Source organism: Ambystoma mexicanum, chromosome 1q (assembly GCF_040938575.1).
Source record: "Ambystoma mexicanum isolate Mex_15411 chromosome 1q, UKY_AmexF1_1, whole genome shotgun sequence".
Lineage (NCBI taxonomy): Eukaryota > Metazoa > Chordata > Amphibia > Caudata > Ambystomatidae > Ambystoma > Ambystoma mexicanum.
Genome location: NC_090922.1, coordinates 1,424,308,170 through 1,424,328,067, shown reverse-complemented (window position 1 = coordinate 1,424,328,067; position 19,898 = coordinate 1,424,308,170).

Sequence of the window (19,898 nt, the reverse complement as noted above, 5' to 3'; positions counted from 1 at the left end):
TCTTGCAGGCCACATGAGCTGACAATATATTTCCACAAATACCAGGCTGAGCCCTACTTTGGCAGACTCTGCTGCTCTCATTCTACTTTTAACCACAAAACAAACAGAACAAGTTATCTGTCTGAGAGAAGAGGGGATATCAAAACTGGGGCGATGCAGAAACATCAGACACATAGCATCATTAAAACAGATTTACCAAATTCCTATAGCCTTGGAGTGTGAATGTCTGGGTTGACTTTCAAGGTTCAGCGACAATCAGATGGCTGATGATCGACTAAGGTGTGGCTTTGTGGGGGGAGCAGCAAGGCTGCACAGGCTTTCTGATGGGGGAGCTGATCCTGTGCAAAGCGCATCCAAAATTAAAGATAGTTCCATAGCTTGGAGCACCAGTTGGATGGAATCCTGGGAATATGGGATATTTGAACCGGAGAGTTTGGGTTTCAAGCAAAGTCTGGTTCTCAGTCGGTTACTGTGCAGTTTGGAGGAAGTTGGAGGAAGTTGAGGCGGATGCGCTGGAGTTGCTGATGTTCATTGCAAAGGTTCTTTCAGGGGATGAGGCTGGCTACTGGCACTCAGTGAAGAACATTCCAAAACAGGGAGATCTGATTCCAGAAGATGAAATAGAAGTCTGTCGCAGAGTCTTGGACATGATACAGTTTGCAAATCAGGTGTGCTGGAACACCTATGGCTGTCTGCATATTTGAGGTCAGAGTGGACAATATAGGGTTGCACTCAGACCAAGTGGGACCCATACCTGCTGGGCCTAGAGTCCCAAGCTACTCATCACTGATGAGGCCCAAGAAGGTTGAAACATGTTTGGGGATGCTCGTGGTCCTGTGCAGAAGGAATGTGACCAAACATTTTGGGCTGGACTGTCCCTTTTGGGGTGGGACCAGGCCTGATTTGCATATGATCTTTGCCCTTTTGTAATGGCTTGGCAGGCGAAGAGCGATGGTCTGGAGGGTTGCCCACAGCAAAGCCAGAGGGTAAGATTAATGCTAAACCTTCCAGCCATCACCTCTTCTGTTTTGTCATAGTGGATAAGAGCCATGGTGACCACAAACATCAAGAAGGAAGCCCAGAATAAGACAACATGGTCCTCCACCACTTCATCATATCCACAGAGTTCATTTGTGGGTGTTGCACCATTTCACCTAGTAAAATAACCTGTGGAAAACCTAACCGAAAAATGCAACCTATTTTCTAAGTGCTTGACTCTCTGCACTGGATTCCACGGTCTGCCTGTAGACAGTTAGAGAGAGAAGATCAAAAGTTGGTTCAGATATATCGACGATGTCTTTGGTATATGGAAAGGCACTGAATCGGAACTCCTTAACTTTTGGGAATATCTCAACAATTACAATGAAAGGATTAAACTAACAATCGAAATTGGGAAACCAGTGGTCAACTTCCTAGATGTCACAATAGAGATAACTAACTCTGGTCTCAGAACTCAAATGTACAGAAAACCCACTGATGTCAACAGCACACTACACTTCTACAGTTATCATCCAAAGCATTTAGAAGAAAATCTACCATACATCCAACTTCTTCACCTGAAAAGAATTACCTCGGAGGCAGACAAACTGCAAGAAGAATATCAGACCATGAAGTCCAGATTTAAGGATAGACAATTCCCATCTGAACTTATTGACAAAGCAATCTTAAGAACAGAAGCAGATAGTCGGGCAGACTTATTGGACACCAAAAACAAAGAAGTCAAATCCAACCTGATACACACCTTGAAATACTCTAGTCAGAGCTTTCAAATAAAGAGAATAATCCACAAAAACTGGGACATCATTAAGGCGGATCCTCAATTTAACCATCTTTTTCCTGAGCCGCCAATGCTTGCCTATAAAAGGGACAAGAATTTCCATGGCAAACTGATACATGCTGAAAAACATAAAACTACAAACCAAACCTTCCTCAACAAACCAAAAAAAGGCACCTTTCCATGCTTAAACTGTCAACACTGCTCAAATGTGATAAAAGGAGATCACACAAGACATGCCAACACTGGCACAAAAATACCTCTGCGACACTATGCTACATGTGATTCCAAAAATATAATTTATGCCTTGCGTTGCCCCTGTGGGATATATTATGTTGGGAAATCATCCAGTAAAGCAAAAGAACGGTGGACGGAGCAAAAATCAAACATCCGTACCAAAAACATCAAATCCCCAGTGTTTAGGCATTTCCGAGACCATAAACACACGGTAGCACAAATGAGAGATACTTGAGGTAGTACATCCACTCCCAAGAGGGGGAGATTTGAAGAAGATATTGTCACAGAGAGAACTCTTCTGGATTCATTGCTTAGATTCTCTCACTCCCCTGGGAATGAATGAAGACTTTTATTTGGGACCTTTTCTATAAACCTGTTGTATTCTAATATCCATTTTCTTCCCTTCTCCTGCTTACATGTAAGCCACCCCCCTGAGCGTCTTCTCAAAAAAGTTAGTTCTTTTGCATAAGATCTCTGATTCTTAAGCTTTTTGGTATGACAACCCTTGGAGGTCTTTTATGTACTGTGGCATATAATTTATGCATTTAAAAAAAAAATATGCTATCAAAAATGTTGTTGAAAAATTAGACTGTGCATCCATTGTGGAACAGGAAATTAAGGGTATGAAAATATGCCACTGATATATCCTGATTGATTATTTGTGCCTATACATTCTCCTTGTGTCAACTTGCCACTTATGTATTGTGAGTGATTATTTGTACCTAACATCTTCTAAGTGTTTGCTTCATAATTGTGAATATACCCCAGAGCCACATCCCGTAGATTCTATCCTTTACAGGATCTCTTCAGTCATTCAAGAATCTAAAATAATCTCCCTCGTAATGAACAGGTGCATTGAAGTCGTCCCAATCAGGACATACGTCACGCACAAATAAGCTCTTGTGTTCGAAATTACGCGCAAGATCCCTGAATTATCATACACTAAAAATTAAACCCATTAGAATACCAATTTTCCGCACTTGCTGGCTATTACAGTGTTATTACCGATCCTGAATGTAGTTTTTCCATACGCGCACTGCAGCCGTTGCACTGTGTACGGTCTTGGCGCATGCGCATGGGTTTATTAACATAGTGATGAGTAAGTACCACTTGGACGCATGCGTATGGACTTCCTCGCATCGCGCTCATACGCATGCGTGGACAGGACTATACAGCATTTTATACGGCTCTCACAGTGTAGATACATCCTCACCTTGCTGGATGGACGCACTGTGAAGATCCTGAACTCCGCAAGACACTTTCACAAGTAAGTTCAGTTAATGCATTAGCTCGCATTGACGATACGTAACTTGAGCCCAATAGATTTTGACTATGGCTTCTTGCACCCCAGAAGGATTACTTCGGTAGTTCTGATTTGAACTGAAAAACACCCACGAGCAGTCTCTCCTGAGACCAGCCTTCGTAGACAACAGAGCCCTATATGCAAGAATAGAGCTTTTTTAAGAATTGCACAAGTAAGCACAAGATTCTTAAATCAGTTGTACTAACCTTTATTGTGTTGGGCTCATAATTATGTACCCAAGTTCTCTCTCTATTTATATGCGGCCAAGATCCTTCATAGAGGATTATGACATTAGTGTTTAAAAATATGTAAAAAGGAGACTGAATGAAGGTTTCTCCACTTAGCCAAATCTTCACTTATACATACCTTTGATAGAGAATTCTGTGAACACCCGCTGATTCATATCTCTTGTTTACCTCTTCTGAATCTAATAATGGTCAACTAGTATTTGTACTAAATTGAGTTCAGTGATAGCTCCAAAAACGAATCTCTATGGTTTACGTAGGTTGACAAAAAGCCCCCTCATCCTTCTTGTACTAAACATGTTGTTTAAAATGTAGTTATTTGAGTTAATTATGGATTATGTTATCAAGTTATGATTATTATGTTTCTGTTTTCTCTAGAAATGTAAGAAATGGAGCTATTGCCCCTGAAGAAGATTGGATAACTCGAAATGCGTTGGGTGCTTTCTTATGTATTATGTATAATAAACTAGTTCAAACTTTGGAAAAACTGTCTAAAGAAATGTTTCTTTTGTCATAAAAGATTCGAAAAATGATATATCCTTGATTTATGGTATTCATTATAAAATTGCAAGCAAGTTATTGTTCTGTTGTTACAGATGATCGATAGTGTGCAGGGGAGGGGAGTTCCCAAAACTTTTGGGAACAACCATTTTTGACAGTTAAACATGGCCAGCCTCACCATCCTCTGATTCACCACCTGCAATGTCAGCACACACATATCAGGGGGAACCCCAGGGCCTTCAGATCAGGAATGTTTAGGCAACCTGAAATTCAAAAATTCCAACAAGTATAACCTTTGCCAAGTGCATCCTCTGAGAACATGTGCTCTAACTGAAACAGTCCCCAAAAACTCCTAATGGATGTTGTTGTGCGTCGTTGGGTTTTTAATCATGCCAACCTCTTTAGGTGACTTTCTTTTATGAAATTCTAAAGCGTGAAATGCTGTTAATTCAATTGTCTTTTGAATATTATTAAACATTATTATTTCCAGTTAATTGTAGAGTGCTTTCAATAGCTTTTAGAAATAGTAAAGCATTGGGGAGAATAGCCCAGGGGTGACGCACTCCTCTTGGAAGCAATACAGCTCAGAGCAACACAGGTTTGAATCCAGGTCCCATCCTTAAAGACTGGTCTCCGGTATTGAGCATGTTATAAAAGATTAATTAGTTCTTGTACATTTTTTATGCAGGTTGGTATTGATAAAATCATGTCAACTGGATCTAAGGTCAAAAAGGCATATGGCATAATATAATTTCTTTTATTAAAATGGTTTACACTGAACTTGAAAAGAGAAAATATTTAGAACTCTCTCTTTCAAAGTTAAATAACCAGAGCAATATTTCAGAAAAGATAGGGGTCAAACACAAGACCAAAAAGAATGTGTAAATATACATTGCAAAGGAACAGACAGTGCCACATGTGGCTCCTTGAAGACAATGGCCCTCATTCCGAGTATGGTGGTAGTCATGGCGCTATTTGCGCCATGACTGCCTCCCATACTGGTACCGACTCCGGTTTGGTTCAATGGGGACATACTGGCCCATTCCGACTTTGGAGGGACCGGTAAGTCCCTATTTACCAAACCATTCACCATTCCCATTTGAGCCCCCATAGGACTCAATGGGAATGGGGAGGACGCAAATAACGGGCTGGCGTATGCCAAGCCCGTTATTTGCGCCCAGGTCCCTTAACGGGTCCCGTCCATACCACCTGGTCAGACCAGGCGTTAAGGAAGGGACCTGCTAAGGGAACTCGTAGTAGGGCGGTAAGGGATTACTGGCACCGGTCTCCTTACCGGTGCCCCGTATCCCTTACCGCCCTACACGGAATGAGGACCAAGGTTGCTGGTGTCTTGGTCCTGGAAAGAAGCATTGTGCGATTCATTTTTAATGGGACACCTTTTCATCCAGTGAATAGTTCCTGGGGACCCTCACTTAGGCTGGACTTCAGAGTTCTAAACAGAAGAGGGGATTCCTGGTACATTTTAGTTCATTTTCAAGTCCACCAAAAACACAAAAAGAAATACAAATCATATTTTAGGTCGTAATAAATATGAGAAAACCATTATTTTCAGGCACTAACAAAACATATCATTATTTTCCTTAGCAAAATAATAAAGCATGTGCAAGAGCTCACATGCATAAAATTAAAAGTCAGATCTGGTATAGAAATGGAAGTCCCTATTTTTATTCGGGACCATTCTTCACCAATCGCCTGCTTATCCCTTACAGTCCGCACTTGGATCCACCGGGTTGGTGCTGAGTTGAACTTGAAGACAGAGGCCCGTGTGACCCCCATCCGACTCGCTGCCTGAAGACAGAGAAATGATAGATGTGCATCACTCTTGGGTCCTTCATCGCCAGAGTCGATGTATCACAGATGTGAGAAACGTTACTCGCTCAGATAGCCATTTAACCATAGAAGGCTGAGAATATGGAGGAGATAGAGTTGCCATCAATCGAACAAGTTGACTGATTGAACCGTGAAACCAATGACATCATCATTTACAGACTGAAAAGTGGCGGATTGGGGGAGAGTCAGTGTCCAGGGGCTTCAGGCAACCATGGAGTGTAAGTATAGTCTTGTACTCCGGAGACCCCCGGCCGGCCCATAGAGCTGAGGTTGGCTCCGAAAGTACTTGAAGACGAGATAGCTGCACCCTTCAGGTGGATGGGGTGCAGATTTATTACTCCAACACCAATCAATAAGGACAACTCAATGGTTTGACAAAGGGAGTCTGTTTAATGACAAGTACAAAAAACGGGGAGTCATGGAAATCAGCAGTGATGCAATCGTCCTTCTCGCTGCAACTCCAATGAACTTCATAAAAATCATACCATTTATACTGAAAACTCGTCATAATTAACGTATAACACTCAAAAGTTAATATGAAATTCTATTGGTTAGGAAAAGGTAACTTTAATATAGGTACTATATCTGTATATGGTAACGGGGGGAGGGGATTGGATAAACACTCTCAGGTGGGCATCTAAGCTCTTCTGTTGTATATATGGGATTACTGTGCTAGGGGAATGCCAAGTGTTGCCATGGGGATGATGAGCATTCTTTATGTGGAGTCATTGGCCTGTGCATGGTTGAGGTCACAATGCACTGCTATGGAACTTAGGATTTGTTATGTATTGTATTTCAGCAGTTGGAGATCTGATGCTGTCCCGGTTGGGGGTCTCAACTATATGTCTGATACGTGTCCCAATAAATCTGCTTTTATCCTCACCTGGTGTGTCTTGCCTCACTACATTGGCGACGAGGATGAGATGCTAAAGAAGTCAGAGAGAACAACCCAGGCAAGCCTTGATGGTGAAGGAGGTTTTTTTTTGAGACCCCCAGCCCAGTGAATCGTTGCGGACCTACTCTGCAGTCCTCGTAGATTACCCAATGATTGGATTGCGGCGGTCCTTGAAGAGTGGATCACCGTTTGCTTGTCATACGCCGTCTCCAGCTTCGCACACGCTGCCTAGTACCTGCAAGTACAGAGGTCGGCAGCTGCCAAACCTGAGTGTTGTCCGGTTGCGACATAACTAGTGGTAATTTGTCGAAGAAGTATCGGGACACGGCTGTTGCATTGTGCTGTGTGAGCAACATGGCGAGTGCAGACCGGTGCGCGATGTAATACGGCTCTCAACGAAGCGTGTACAAGATCTAGTCTACCATCTCGCTGTGCTGCGAAGAGTGGGTGGCTTCACCGAATTCCTGCTTCCTGTAGTCGTAACGCCGGCTCATGTGACCTAGAATTTGATACACAGACGGCGAGCGCGTACCTGGTCACGTGACCGCATCATAATTTCTTTTCCCTTCAATCTCCATTGGTTGGAACTAACACCTTGACCCCAGGAAGCAGCAACGAGATTCGTCAACCGCCCAGGGCCCTTTTGGGAAGGCGGCGACATGCTACCTGCTGAAGAAAATGGTCGAACATACACTATTATTGGTCCAGGTGAGAAACAATGTGGTAGGGTTTGCTGTTGATTGGTAAATTTAACAAAACCTTGGTCACGTGAGTGAAGAAGAGCACTACTACTATAGAAGATACCGATACAGTTACTCCTAACATGGCTTTGTCTGGTGTCCCTGGGCCACAAATGTTCATGCCTACACCGGGCCCTCCTAGGATTAAGTGGGGCCCATGGAAAAGGGGATTTTTGCGTTATGTTAAGGCGATATGTGGCAATGGTATGTCTACAGAAAGGAAAGTATCCATGTTAATGCACTTTTTGGGCTATGAAGGGCAAAGAATTTATGAAACACTGCTTGACATTGCAGAATTGGACATGGAAGATGGTGGTAATGACTTTGACTATGCTTTGCTTAAATTAGACAAACATTTTGAGGCAAAGATCAGCACGGTGTTGGAACGTTATCATTTCGGAATGAGATTCCAACATGACGGCGAGTCAGTAGAAGAATACATTACAGCTTTGAGACACTTGTCATTGAATTGCAAATTTAGTGGGTCATTAGATGAACATATAAGGGATCAGTTCATGTTGCATTGTTCAAATGATAAAATTCGAGAGGAAATGTGGTTGAAGGACGATCCTGATTTAGATGAAGTTGTAACTATTGCTAAGAGGATAGAGCACACATTGAAGTGCGTGGCGAAATTGGGTACGAAAGAGACAAAACCTGTTCATCCTATTGAAGTTTTAAAGATTAGTGATCCTAAGAAGGGGGGTACTAAGGGGAAAAGGAAATCGAGAAATAAACTTGTAAGAGGGAATGACTCAGATCAGAGCAAGAGTGGGGTTGGGCAAGCTCAACTGAGTAATAGAAATACTCAGAAGGAGGTTACTTATAGAGGTCCAAGAAGAGAGGAACGTTTATGTTTTAGGGTGGGAGGGCGCGTCACTTATCAACTTCACCGATATGTCCTGGCATACGAACAAATTGCTCTATATGCAGGAAGTGGGGGCATTTTGAAAACTGCTGTAAAAATGATAGTATAGCTGGGGCTAAAGGAACCATGTTTGTTGATGAATGTGAGGTTGTATCATCAGGAGAGGGTGAAGAGTCTGAGAGTGAGGTGGTCACTGTCAATATGGTGAAATGTTCTGAGAATGACGAGTGTGAACATCCTGCGGTGTGGGTTAAGGTGACTGGGCAAGAAGTAAGGATGTTAGCAGACTCGTGTTCAAAGATTACTCTGATGTCATTGGGTAGTTATGAAAACATAGTACATGGTTGGATGGAAGATTTAACACCATCTGATAAAAACCCTGGGGGCTACAATGGCGGGAAAATAGAGATATTGGGGTGCTGCACAGCTCATTTCAGTTTCACAGGGAGAAGGACATATGGCAAAATATATGTTACAAGGAAGGGGGAAACTGTACTCGGGTGGAGAGAACAAAGAGGTCTGGGCATCAAACTGGACCCTAATAGCGAAGAACAAGTCCTTAACATTGGAAATGTCAGAGGGCCTAGTAGAGTGGGGGATGTTAACAGTGATTTGATAACGAAATATCCCAAAGTCTTCAGTAATGGAGTAGGTTGTCTGAAGGGTATGGTGCACAAGATTACGCTGAGAGATGGGAGTAAGCCAGTGTGTGCAAAACTGAGACCTTTACCTATGACGATGCGTGATGCTGTGAAGGACGAACTAATGAAACTGGAAAAGGCGGGTATCATTGAACCAGCCAAGGCCGTAGAGTGGATTTCCCCGATTGTGGTGGTAAGGAAGCCAAGTGGTGAATTGAGGGTGTGCATAGATTTAAGAGAATTGAATAAGTGTGTCATAGCTGATCGACATCCACTACCCAATATGGGTGAATTACTGAGTCGAATTGGTAATGCTAAGTTTTTTGCGAAGCTAGACATGGCAAGTGCATACCATCAAATAGATTTAGATACTGAGTCGCGAAAACTTACTGCATTCATTACGTATGAAGGAGTTTATCAATTTCGACGTATGCCGTTTGAGCTAATATCTGCTTCATCAGTATTTCAAAAAGTGATGGACAAATTACTAAAGGGACTGAAAGATGTCTGGTGCTTCCAGGACGATGTGTTAGTGTGTGGGAAATCTGAAGAGGCATTGAGGGAAAAAGTGGAGGTGGTTCTAAAGATATTCAAAGAGCGTGGAATTACGTTACGAGGTCAGAAGTGTGTCTTTTGCATTTGTACGGTGGAGTACTTGGGCCATGGAATATCTGAGGGAGGTCTTAGACCCAGGAAGGATTTGGTTTATGGGATAAGAAGAATGCAAGTTCCGAAAAATAAGGCAGAATTGAGGTCATTCTTAAGTACCATAGAATTTTACCATCGTTTTGTAGACAATTTTGCAGATAGGGTAATAAACTTGAGAGCTCTGCTAAAGAAAGGTGTTGAGTTTGACTGGGATAGAACTTGTCAAAAGTAGTTTGAAGAAATAAAATTGAAAATTGATATAGCGAAACCATTGGCTATGTACGACACCAAGAAGAAGACTATTTTATCGGTGGATGCTAGCGAAATGGGGATTGGTGTGGTTATGTCCCAAGCAGGTGCGGATGGTATGGAAGATGTCGTTTTACATGCTTCACGCATGTTGAAAGGGGCTGAGTTGAATTACTCAGTTATAGAAAAGGAGGCTCTAGCGTGCCATTGGGGAATTGAAAAACTGAAAAATGTTGTGTGGGGTCAGGAATTCACTGTGAGAACTGACCATAAACCATTAAAGGCAATATTTGAAAGTAAAGGCCTGGATACAGTCTCAAGAAGAGTTGCATGCTGGGTAACCAGGTTACAATGTCTTAAATTCAATATGGAAGTTGTCCCTGGGAAAAGCAATGTACAAGCCGATTATGCTTCGAGGTTAAGGGTGGATAGTAGTGATGATGAAGAGAGTGAAAAATGTGGTGATGTTGGTAATATGGTATTTGCGACCACTGAAAGGGTGATACAGAGAGAAGAGTGGATTGAAGCTCTGCAGTCTGACAATATGTGGAGACGCATCATGGGTTTCGTCAGAGAAGGTTGGCCGGAAAAGAGATTGTTGTCGGGAGAGGAGAGATCATTGTGGGAAGTAAGATTGGAATTGTCGGTGAGGGATGGTGTATTATATCGGTGGGACAAGTTGATTGTTCCTGGGAGTTTGGGAAAAAGGCTGGTGGAAATTGCCCATTGCGGTCACGTGGGTGTATCCAAGACTAAGGATGTTATAAAGGCTGATTATTTGTGGCCATGTTGCGATCGAGAAATCGAGAGAGTCGATGGTGAGTGTGTAGTGTGCATTAAATCAGGAAAAAATCTTTCGGCTGCGGTCCAACCAGTAAGAAAGACGTTGGTACCGGAAGGCGTGTGGCAAGATCTTGCCATTGACATTCTGGGCCCTGTCGATATGGGTAGAGGACGAGGAAGGTTTATTATTGTCTTAATAGATATGTTTTCAAGGTGGACGGAGTTTAAAATATTGAGGGATGTTACAAGTCAATCTATTGTGGAGTTTTTAGAGAGTGTTTTTGAGAGGGAGGGTTTGCCAAGGATCCTTCTCACAGACAATGGTCCACAATTCACGGGTAAGTTGTTCCAAGAATATCTTTTCAAATGTGGAATTCGGCACAAGAAGACTGCATTGTATTATCCACAAGGGAACGGAATGGTTGAGAGAATGAACCGTTGTATAATGGATGGTATTCGAGGAGCAAGCGCATGTGGTGGTGATCGTAAAGTAGCAGCCAAAGAGCGTTTGTATGCTTTACGGATGGCCCCCAATGCTGAAACAAGAGTAAGTCCCTTTGAATTGATGAGAGGGCGAAGAGGTAACACTGTGTTGTCACCGGCATGGTTCGGAAGAGTGAGGGAAACCAATGAGGTTGTAGAGGAAGTAAAAAAAAGAATGGAAGAACGAAAGGGTAAATGGGTTGAGAGGATGAATGAGAAGACCCCAAAGAGGAAGGTAACAATTGTTGAGGTGGGTGATTGGATCAGAATACGGAAGCCCGTAATAAACAGGAAAGGAGATCTGTTGTATTCGGATCCTGTCAAGGTTGTCCAAGTGTACAAAGGTGCTGTTAGGACAGAAAGCAGCCAAATTTGGAATTTGTCAAGAGTTGCGAAGATAAGAAAGTAGATGTCTTAAATCATCCCTGTGATATGTCAAAAGTGCAACGTCTTCTGATGTTATATTTGATATTTACATTTTTTAATGTTAATACCTAGTTAAGTTATGTTTCATTTATTATTAATTTTAGGCTTTGTTCAGATAAGGGGGGGATGTGTTGTATATATGGGTTTACTGTGCTAGGGGAATGCCAAGTGTTGCCATGGGGATAATGAGCATTCTTTATGTGGAGTCATTGGGCTGTGCATGGTTGAGGTCACAATGCACTGCTATGGAACTTAGGATTTGTTACGTATTGTATTTCGGCAGTTGGAGATCTGATGCTGTCCTGGTTGGGGGTCTCAACTATATGTCTGATACGTGTCCCAATAAATCTGCTTTTATCTTCACCTGGTGTGTCTTGCCTCACTACATCTACCTTCAAAGATGACTACTGTAGACGTCACTAAAAGTACGACATCCCATTGGTTCTACTAAATATAGGACCCTAGATTATTTGGTTCATTGTGATTGGGGTGGCACTAACCCCATGCATACATTTCCACTTTGCTTAGCAGCACGCAGAATGGTCAGCCAGGTGCAGGGTGCCCCCTAGTTACCCAGCCTTTCTCCAATTAAGGCTACAATCAATCATCACGTCAACAACTATGTGTCAATTATGTTAGTGTGGTTGGCCTCGAAACTGCATCTTCTGTTTGGGAAAGTTCCGAAATCTCTGCCTGGGCGGATGCCAAGCGTAGGTGTGAACTCGTACTTCTCCTCGCTTGGATGGTCACGTACTTCCCACACTGTGAATTTGTCTAGTTTCTCTCAATTTGTGCATTTGATTCTTATTCAGCTTGCCACCTGCCTATGCCTCCTTATCTTGACCTTTCAGAGACAGGATATTCTGTTCTTAAGTTTCAATTATATGTAGCTACTGTTTGTTCCTTCTATTGGTATGACCTTGGCTCTCCTGGCAAGAGTTGCATCTGCCGAGTTTCGATTCAGCCATCTCTTCTCGTTTTGCTAGAATATAAATCTCTGCTCACTCGGCCTTTAGTAACCTGGGTTGATTCTGCTTTGTTTGTAAAGTGGAGTTACACTTATAATACTGTACTTCGTTTTGAGGTAAATTATGTATAATGGTGCTTGCCGCATTATTCTTCTACTTAGCATTGCAAGCCACATTGTTTTCTTAGCTTTCTTGCTGTTCCAATCATATGTACAAGTGTTAGCTGGTTGACTATCTTCCTCCTGTTTATAGCTTAAACTTCTTTGTATTTTAACATCGTTCTCCCATTTTAGGTTCATGATATCCATATTCATGGCGTTTCGTCTCTCGGTGTCATTCTCGGGTTGTCGTTTCTTCTACTTGTACGTCAGTCCGGGTCCTTGTGATGTCACCATTCATCTTCCATTAAGACATTTTTGGTTTCGTCCAGGACTGTACTTAGGCGCTCTTCATTTTGTCTCATTTGCTGGTAAGGATTCCTTAATGGATACCTCACTCTCCTAGTTTTTCTTGCTATCAGTACTTCAATAGGTGCTGCTCTTCTGATAGGTACTGGGCAGAGCCCTACTGCGGCTCTCTGCTGAATTATCTGCTCATCATACATCACATATTTTGGTGTGAACCTTCTTGGTACTTCAAAATGGGTGACTGGAGTGCAGGTTTTATTTGGGACCTCCTCTACACTCCCCCCTCTGGGCGATTCATCAACCACTTTCACCTCGATCTTTGGATTCAACTTACTTGATTCTTCTGTATTTTTCTTCATTTCATCGTCTGAGTTCATTCCTTCTTCATCTTCGGGGTCTGTACATGATGGTTTGAAGAATTGTCTCTTTGGAGTCCATATTTTTATTGCTCCTTTCAGGTTTCCTGCTGTCCTTACATGTTCGTCTTTACTCCATGTCATTAGTTGACATTGTAATTTTTTCTACAGTAAACCCATCTTCACACATAATTTCTGTGCTTCCTGGGATAGAGAAAATGTGTTCCTTCTGGTGCGTGAATACTGGTCTTCACAAAGGCTCTTATTTCTTCATCAGTCAGGTCTTTGGGCTGCCATCCTGGCTTGATCAATCATGATCTTCATCCCTATGGATTTCTTCGCAGTCTTCTGGCATTGCGAGATTAGAGCGGAAGACTCTTTCAATACCTTCAAAGCCAATACTAAATCTTGGCTTTTCTACCAGCTTTAAGGCCGGCTTCGCGTTTCTTCCTGACCTACCCTGACTTGCCGACCTCTACTATCACCTATCGGCACTGAAACTACTGTACATATGTATATAAGATCCTCTTGTAAATGTATATAATGATTCTTTGTCATACCTGCATATCGGATCCCATGTGTAAATGTTTAATGATTCTCTGTTATACCTGCATATCTGTAACCTTTTACAAATTGCGCCCTGATGCCTCCGGGCCTGCTGGTTTGCGCGTTATAAATAAATAAATACAAATACAAATACAAATTATCTTGATAAAACAAAATCCTAGCAATATCATCACTAACAGGGCTCCCAAGAACTTGAATGCGTCTGCCATCCATTGTGGAACCCGTGAAAACAGCAATCCAAACCAGCTGTCATCATCAACTTCATCAGTTTCATAGATCATCTGGTTCTGCAGGTTTGTCAGCATACCTATGGCTTCTGTTACGGTTCCATTCTCCTCATCGTGAAATGGTATAATGTGCAACATGATTCTTTGATTTTTGCACAAACTTCTCCATCCATGGCTGTGATCGTGTCAAGCAAAACAGAAAGTTGATGGCTGGAAGGTTTTGAATTCATCATAACCACGGGCAAAGCTCTGGGCAACCCTCCAGACCATCGTTTTTCAGCCTGCCAAGCCATTACAGAAGGGGAAAAACCATATGCAAATCAGTCTTGGTCCTACCCCAAAAGGGGCAGTCCAGCCCGAACTGCTAGGTCACATCCCTTCTGCACGAGACCACAAGCATCCCCAGACATGTTTCAGCCTTGTTGGCCGTCATCAGTGAGGAGTAGCTTGGGTCTCTAGGCCCGGCAGACTCGGGACCCACGTCTGGGCATACCCGTCCCACTCGGGGTGACTTTAACAAAACAGAAAGTTGATGGCTGGAAGGTTTTGAATTCATCATAACCACGGGCAAAGCTCTGGGCAACCCTCCAGACCATCGTTTTTCAGCCTGCCAAGCCATTACAGAAGGGGAAAAACCATATGCAAATCAGTCTTGGTCCTACCCCAAAAGGGGCAGTCCAGCCCGAACTGCTAGGTCACATCCCTTCTGCACGAGACCACAAGCATCCCCAGACATGTTTCAGCCTTGTTGGGCGTCATCAGTGAGGAGTAGCTTGGGTCTCTAGGCCCGGCAGACTCGGGACCCACGTCTGGGCATACCCGTCCCACTCGGGGTGACTTTAACAAAACAGAAAGTTGATGGCTGGAAGGTTTTGAATTCATCATAACCACGGGCAAAGCTCTGGGCAACCCTCCAGACCATCGTTTTTCAGCCTGCCAAGCCATTACAGAAGGGGAAAAACCATATGCAAATCAGTCTTGGTCCTACCCCAAAAGGGGCAGTCCAGCCCGAACTGCTAGGTCACATCCCTTCTGCACGAGACCACAAGCATCCCCAGACATGTTTCAGCCTTGTTGGCCGTCATCAGTGAGGAGTAGCTTGGGTCTCTAGGCCCGGCAGACTCGGGACCCACGTCTGGGCATACCCGTCCCACTCGGGGTGACTTTAACAAAACAGAAAGTTGATGGCTGGAAGGTTTTGAATTCATCATAACCACGGGCAAAGCTCTGGGCAACCCTCCAGACCATCGTTTTTCAGCCTGCCAAGCCATTACAGAAGGGGAAAAACCATATGCAAATCAGTCTTGGTCCTACCCCAAAAGGGGCAGTCCAGCCCGAACTGCTAGGTCACATCCCTTCTGCACGAGACCACAAGCATCCCCAGACATGTTTCAGCCTTGTTGGGCGTCATCAGTGAGGAGTAGCTTGGGTCTCTAGGCCCGGCAGACTCGGGACCCACGTCTGGGCATACCCGTCCCACTCGGGGTGACTTTAACAAAACAGAAAGTTGATGGCTGGAAGGTTTTGAATTCATCATAACCACGGGCAAAGCTCTGGGCAACCCTCCAGACCATCGTTTTTCAGCCTGCCAAGCCATTACAGAAGGGGAAAAACCATATGCAAATCAGTCTTGGTCCTACCCCAAAAGGGGCAGTCCAGCCCGAACTGCTAGGTCACATCCCTTCTGCACGAGACCACAAGCATCCCCAGACATGTTTCAGCCTTGTTGGCCGTCATCAGTGAGGAGTAGCTTGGGTCTCTAGGCCCGGCAGACTCGGGACCCACGTCTGGGCATACCCGTCCCACTCGGGGTGACTTTAACAAAACAGAAAGTTGATGGCTGGAAGGTTTTGAATTCATCATAACCACGGGCAAAGCTCTGGGCAACCCTCCAGACCATCGTTTTTCAGCCTGCCAAGCCATTACAGAAGGGGAAAAACCATATGCAAATCAGTCTTGGTCCTACCCCAAAAGGGGCAGTCCAGCCCGAACTGCTAGGTCACATCCCTTCTGCACGAGACCACGTGTCAAGGACATATCTGTTCTGAAGAGTCATCAGTCGGATGGCTCTCAGCTTGTCCTTGATCGCATTGAATCCTTTTATGGTCGTGTTGATCGTCTGCAGCAACTGCCATCTGGTTTTCTGCAACCATTTAGTATTTACTTCAATTTGGATCCTTGGCATAAAAATCATTGTGAACATGATGAGGTGAGGCTGAACAGCCTGTGTTCATATGGGATTGCATGAAAGGCTTCTTCTGATTTAGCAGAGAAGTAATTCTCTCTCTTCATCCGAGTTATCAGTTCCACAGATCTCTTCTTCCTCAGGTGAGAATCTGCTTTCTGGAAACTGTCAATATTCAGGTCACTTTTCAGGGAACGTGGACATTCACTATTGTACATGTACCTCCCCAGTCTCTTGGCAGTCTGATGTATGCCTTGGATCCGCATGCCCAATAATGATCCATAATTACTGCAGTTCCATGACCATTCCTGGAGCGTCAAAAACTCGTCCACAGTTCTTATTCTCTCCCATCTCTCTAGTGCCATTATTCCTGAAACAGAATTTTGGGCTTTCTAGTGGCACTATCTGCAAGGGTCCTCCTCTGTCTTTGACCCATGTCAATAGTTTTGCAAGTTTCGGCCATAATGGCTTACAGCCATTCTGCAAAATGTCAACAGTTTCTTTGTAGAGTCCAGTGATCTCCCAGGATCTGCAAATCACCACTCCTTTTTCCCACCCATATGGTGAAAGCACTGTTCCCCAAATCTGCATTTGAGCTCTATTCTTCCACTTTCGAGCTTCCTCTGGAGTTTTTCCTTGGACATTTAGTCTCCATTTCACTTCCCATCTTATTCCTGCTCCTTTAACTCCAGGCTTCTCGTACCTGATCACATAATTCCTAGTATGAGCTCTGTTTCATGTCTTAATGTCTTGAACATAATCATCTTCGTCGGGATAGGCTGTTTCAGTTGCCCGTATTAATGAGACATCACTACCCATGAGCTGGCCTTTGGTCTTGCATTGCTATGTGTGACAGACAATGGGCCTCATTACCCGGTAGGCGGTGAGCCATGGCGCTATTAGCGCCATGGCTCATGCCGGTAAAATACCGGCACCGCCTTGGCGGAAAGGGGATTTACCGCCCCATTCCAAGGTTGGAGGGGCGGTAAATCCCCTTTCCGCCATTGCCCTTCCCCATTCCCATTTCTGCCCCATAGGGCTCTATGGGAATGGGGAAGGCGCTAATTACGGCACCGCAATTTTGCGGTGCCGTAATTAGCTCCGAGGTCCCTTAGCGGGTTGGATTTTAACGCCTGCTAAAAGCAGGCGTTAAATCCCCCAACCCGCAAAGGGACCTCGTAGTAAGGCGGTAGGGATTTACCGGTACCAGTATTTTACCGGTACCGGTAAATCCCTACCGCCATCTGTGTAATGAGGCCCAATGTGCTGTCTGGACATCGATTTCTACAGCTACGAAGATCTTGGACTTCCCAATTCTGTATGGTAGGAGTGCACAAACAAAGCATTCCCCTTCTGAATTTCGTCCTTCAACTTCTTTCATACGCTGGTACCAAATGTTGTTTCCCAAATGTGCTGTGCTGTCCAGGTAATTGTTTAGTTCATTGTCATCTCCATGCATGCTTCTCTTGATTCTTAGTGTTCTCCTGTAGTTTGCTATAACTACATCCCTAAATGCATCTGTATGGCTCTTTCTTTCTGGAGGCTTCTCAGGTACCCTGGTGCATAGTGCAGGCTTCCTCATCTGCACCATTTGAGTGGACAAACGTCTGGCAGCTCTTTCCCTGTCTTCATACATCCTTCTCCTGCTGGTTACAAATGCCCATAACAACCATCCTGACGCTGCTCCGGTGTATGGTTGTGTTGTAGAACTTGTACTTGTCCCTTGTGTTGGAACATATATGTTTGTTACTACTGTCTCTGGAGTTTTATTCTTCAATCCCTCTAGTCTTTTCCTTTCTCTGGCTAATGACGGCCATACTGCGTCTACTATTAGTTGTGCTTGTGAGATCTTCTTTGAGTTTGTCTTTGTCTACCTCAGTGTTGTCTCAGGGGTGTTTATCATTATAATTTCTGTTGCTTTCTTTCCCGATTCCTCTTGTATATCGACAATGTCTGTTGTGGAGTTACTTGTGGCAAGCAGTCTCTTCTTTTCTACTTTTTTGGCTTGTGGTTCTGCAGTCATTGACACTAGGTCTGTTTTGTGTGCATTCAGGTTGTCAGTAACCTTTCTTCATTCATTCTTTGCCGACCCTGTCTCTGGCTTTTCTGTTTGTTCGTTACCACAAGTGTGTGTGTATCATTGCTAATCACATCCATTTCAAGTTCATTCATTCCACCATCAGGTCTTCTAGGAACTGGAATGACTATGTAAGGTCTGGGTGTTTTTGTGGGTTTCATGCGTGCACCATTAGGTGGGTGCACTGGAATTGGAACGCGTTGTGCACCAATAAAAAATGCAGTTCTGATCGTTAATTACAGTAAAACAATGATGAATATGATACATAAATACATTATGCCTTTGTAGGTCAGGCGGCAGCATTTACTTCCAGAGAAGCGTGGTTGTCTCTCCTCCTGTGGGAGGACCAGATTGCTACTCCGGACCCCCATCTCGATCATTCGCCAAATGTCAATGTTTTATTGTATTCCTTTACACAATATTGTGTTTAGGACTCTGCGGTTAAGGGTCTCAGGTGTTCCACAAGTGCCCCCCCTCTTGCAGGTGACGAATAGTCTCTTATTTCAAGATACAGTTCCTTTGCTAGACTATGAGGAAAATCAAATCAACTAACAGTTCAGTAAGTCCTTTACTGTGCATGTTCAAAGTAAGTAAGCTCCAAGTCCACTCCTCGGATTTGCTTCAGTCCTGAGGACATATTATATGCTGATCAGTATGAAGAAATAAGGAGAAAATAACAACAAATGCAATAGGTGAAGTCCTTTACACTGCTTCCTCGAGCTGTACCTCAGAGGAAGGCTTTTAGAATCTCCTCAGAATGTTCTGCTGATGGTTAGAGAGTTATACTTGGAGCACAATTTCATGCAAGAGCATGCCCATCTGTGCAACATTAGCTGGATCTCTGATGAATGTGAGGACGTCAACATCGATTGATCTCCCCACTAGTTCTGGAAAGTCAGTGACTAGGCGAAATAGGATGTTGTGAGCCAATCTGCTGTCCTCTGGTGACAGGGACATCTGTCCTGTCTTGCTGAGGTTCAGGATTATATGTTCTTTCCTTGATGTAAACGATGTCTGCACTGCCCGGTTGCGTGGAGAGCGACTAGGATCACAATTTTATTTAAAAGTTGGCTTAAATCTTTTGTATTTGCTGGGTCTCGAAGAAACGTGAGTGTGTCTGTTGTTCTTCCGACAAGAGCTGGACGGTCTTCGATTATACGAAAGAACAATGTGTTGATAAGCTCATTTATTTCCATCTGTGTTTGGGACATTTGGTTCTTTCACACTGTACTCAGGAAGTAGGAGAAGTTGTTCGGCAATGACAGTAAGCAGTCTTCTTTTTGTCTTTTTGTTCTCAGGATCTTGAAGAAAGTCAGTGACATTGGTGAGCCTCCCTACCAATGACGGGTATGATCTTAGCACTAGATCAAAATAGATTACCACATCCTTGGCAATGTCGCTACTGCGGGATACCATAAGTGATTCCAAATAGGGTCTCGGTGTGAAGTGAGTCGGGATATTGTAATT